Below are 4,074 nucleotides of genomic sequence, written 5' to 3' on the forward strand. Positions count from 1 at the left end.
AGAAATTTTATACTTAACAAAAAAAATATATATAAAAAATATAAATATAAATTAAACATTAAATTATTTAAATAAACACTCCACCTATTCTCACCTAAAACACCAAAAAAAAAATTGAAGACCAATTCTCACCTAAAACACAAAAAAATATTGAAAACCAAAAAGTTTGAAGTATCTCCCTCGAACACTCGACCTATTGTCGCCTAAAACACAAAAAAAAATATTAAAACCCAAAAGGTTTGAAAGCTTTAAGCATCTCCCTCATGATAGGAGGGTGGACTCTAAGCCTACCAATTTAATTCTATAAATTTTCCATTAACATTATTTTAACGAACCAAACTTATCATCGTAAAGAGAACAAAATTTTTGACCAGCTTAATTATCGCCAATAGTAGATAGAATGTCCACTGGGAATCAACCAATTTACTTCCAAAAAAAATTCCCTCAACGAAATTTTAACCAACCAAACTCATAATTAAATTATTGCAATGAGCCATTCAAAGAGGGGTAGAGCTCAAATGCACAAGCAAGTTTTTTCCAACTTACTTTTGAATTCGTTAATAAAGTCAACGTTCTATTAATGCGCACATCTATACCCCACGCTTGACATCTAACCTGTGCATATGCTACAGATGCTTAAGAATTTACATGTACTACTGGTTTTCTACGAAAGATAAGGCTGTGTCCGATATGAATGTGATGAACCTAATGTCAAATCAATCGTTGTATTAGAATGGTCTAAAGTTTGATATGAAGAGCTCTCTATCCATAAAACGTGAGGGAAATGGTATCACTCTGCACATTGCCTCCAGGTGAATAAGGGAGATGGACACTCCACAGAACCAAGGTCAGAGTCGGCACCGGAATTATGGCGGTTTTTTATATAGACTTACCAAATATTTTAGGCGCAACCCAAAATGGTCTCTGCTATTATTCGGACTGATTTTGCTGTTGGTCCCTTCTCCCTTTCTCGGATTTCCTATTTCACTCATTGTCATTGTCGTGATCGTAGCAAGCCTCTTAGCTGCCTTTCTGACACGGAGATTTTTTGTACGGTGGAAACAACGAGAATCGCGTTCGCGTTCTCGTTCGCGTTCTCGTCCGCGTTCGCGTTCTCGTTCTCGTTCTCGTTCTCGTTCGCGTTCGCGTTCTCGTTCTCGTTCCAGGGCGATCGAAGGTACAGATATTTCTTCCCCTAGTGCGATTGAAAGTGTCCAGATTTCTCCTATCGACGCGAATGAAGCTGCGAGGGATGATATTGACGCAGATTATCTGAAGAGTTTGGCTGGTCTTCCAACAAATTTCAGTTTCCAGACCCTGGAGACGGCCACAGGCAGCTTCAGCAAAGAGATTGGAAGGGGAGGATTTGGGAAGGTATACGAAGGAATTTTGACGGATGGTACTCAAGTGGCCGTGAAATGTCTACTGAATCAAACGGGGCATGGACAGCGGGAGTTTTGTGCAGAAATCGTCACCATATCGTCCCTAAATCATTCCAATCTCGTGACCTTGCGAGGTATGTGTGTGGAAGGCCCGCATCGTATTCTTGTCTATGAATTCATGCCCAACGGGTCTCTGGATAGATGGCTATTCGATTCGGACAGAAATTTGGACTGGAAGACCAGATATTCCATTGCGCTCGACACCGCCCGGGGACTTGCGTACCTGCACGAAGAGTCCAGACTTGGTATTCTGCATCTGGATGTCAAACCTCAGAACATTCTGTTGGATGAGAATTTCAAGGCGAAAGTCTCCGATTTCGGCATGGCGAAGTCTCTGAAAAGAGATTTGGAAAGCCGTGTGGTGACAGGGGTGAGGGGAACACCCGGATACATGGCCCCCGAGTGGTTAATGGGGTGGGGAATCACTTACAAGGCGGATGTGTTCAGCTACGGGATGGTCCTTCTGGAAATAATCAGGGGGAGCAAGAATGTGGACCACTCTCAGGATTCAGAAAATTGGTATTTTCCTTCTCTTGCTTTCAAGAAGGCGAGGAAAGGGAAAATGGATGAATTGATTGATATCAGGTTGAAATTGAAGAGACCAGAGGAGATGGAAGAGGCTTATCGGTTGATAAAGATAGCGCTGTGGTGTATTCAGAGCAATTCGGCCATGAGACCTTCAATGGGAACGGTGGTGGGACTATTGGAAGGAGACTTGGAGTTGATGGATCCTCCTTTAGCGTGCACGCTTCCGTTCGCCCCCTCGCTTGACGACGACGAGACGCCCCGGGATTTGGACTGCTAAGGCACAGGTCTCTACAAAACTGTGTACCATGTTGTGTGTTATTTGTTTACCCATGTTGTGGGTTAATAGATAAAACTCAAGTTAACTATCTGACTATATTACTATTTTTCAAATTTCTAAAATATTCGGGAATTTGCCATGTTTAAATATTTTTTCATAACTTGGTACTTCTGAAAAATCGGCAGGAATGAGTTTGTAAGGCATCTATATCTGCAGAATTTCCTCTTCATCTATGCATTTAAGTTCATTTCTAGAATTCCATCTGTCTCCATTTTTCTTTCCTCTGCAATGAAATATGTGCTTCCATTCATTTTTGTGTGTATTTTATATATCTTCGATGTGATCTGCACCTAAACCATGATTAAGATGTTATTTTTAGTCTATTTTATGTATCGAGATTTTGATTCTATAATTTCACTGAGTTCCTAAGCGAACAAGGCTTATTCGTTTTTTTCTAGGGCAGAACCAAATGTATTAGTCCTTACAAAAAAACTACCTTTGATGTAAACATCACTCAGCCACTTCCTTTTCTTTTGAACACACAGTAAAATGCTTCAGTTGTGGAAGACTAATAATGAGACATTTGGGCCTTTTTCTGGATAGATTTTTTAGATTTTTATATTAATTTTAATTGAAATATGATAAACAAATTAGTAAGATGGTAATTTTAAGTTGTTGAGCTGTAGAATCTAAGTGTTTCATAATGTTGAATTGAATTCGTCTATACATTTAAAGTTGCAATTTTAAAAACAAAATTTCAACAATCTCACTAAGAATCATATCAGAGGATTCCACCAAAAAATCCAAAAAATACCTCTTATCTAAATTAGTATCCTGACCAGTTTATTCACTTCGTTTCTCCCACGAAACAGAGTCACTAAAATACTTTCATTGGATAGTACCCTCACTATGACCATTATGGTCACAAAACTCTAAGGTATGTGAAATTTGTAGTGCTAACCATCATAAAGCCAGAGACAGTACATTTGCATGGGCTAAGTTTGAAATGTAAAATAAACAATAATGTTATTCCTACCGCACAATCATGTTTTCTGCTTATCACCAAACTAAACACTACTCCACGTTTCATAGATGGTATCCAGTGTAAGTAGGTTGGCTTATTATGGAGCCTAGCCTGGTAAGCACATTGAATCCAGCAGCCTTCCGAAACAAAGGAAGAGGAACTATCACTTCTATGAAGGGACCTCTGTAATCTGAAACTCTGATGAACACAAAGCCAGTTCCAACGCAGTCAAGCATCATTTATACTGCTGCCAAAGTAACACGCCTCAACAGACTTCCTCTCTTCTTGCAACAATTGTTAGTCAACGAAAGAAATGCTCTCGCTTACAGAGCACTTGGGCTGTAAAAACAAATCCCATGTTCAAATATTTTGCAGGCGTTGAGTAAGGCTATTAGGAGAAAGAACACGCAAAGAGCAGAGTTGCTCTGCACCAGGCTGCTCCGTTTGAACAGATATTTTGGGGGTTTGTAGGTCTTCCGTAGAGCTGTCAAAAAAGGGAATAAAGGAGCAGAGCTACTCTACATCATAAGTAGAGGCGTAAGATTCCGTGACAGTTGCATTAGTAAGAAGATGGCTGTTTATTTGCACTACGGCAATCATGAATGTTGACAGTTACATTAGTAAGAAGATGGCTGTTTATTTGCACTACTGCAATCATGAATGTTTGTATTTCTCATTAAGGTGTAACTGTGACAACGAGAGAATATTTCCATTTATGGCTGCCTAGGCTTCCTAGGTCATAATGCTAACATCTAATGAGGAAGGAAACATCTAGTCTTAAGCAACCTATATCTAGAAAGACA

General features: G+C 39.5%; 1 pseudogene; it reads left to right on the forward strand.

The window, feature by feature from the left end:
* Window positions 1-729: 729 nt before the first annotated feature.
* LOC149209296 (G-type lectin S-receptor-like serine/threonine-protein kinase SD2-5 pseudogene) lies at window positions 730-2,506 on the forward strand (annotated as a pseudogene).
* Window positions 2,507-4,074: the final 1,568 nt, after the last annotated feature.

The sequence above is a fragment of the Pinus tabuliformis genome, chromosome 1_2 (assembly GCF_031772625.1).
Source record: "Pinus tabuliformis cultivar Carrire ecotype Pingquan chromosome 1_2, CPIR1, whole genome shotgun sequence".
In the NCBI taxonomy this organism is placed as follows: domain Eukaryota; kingdom Viridiplantae; phylum Streptophyta; class Pinopsida; order Pinales; family Pinaceae; genus Pinus; species Pinus tabuliformis.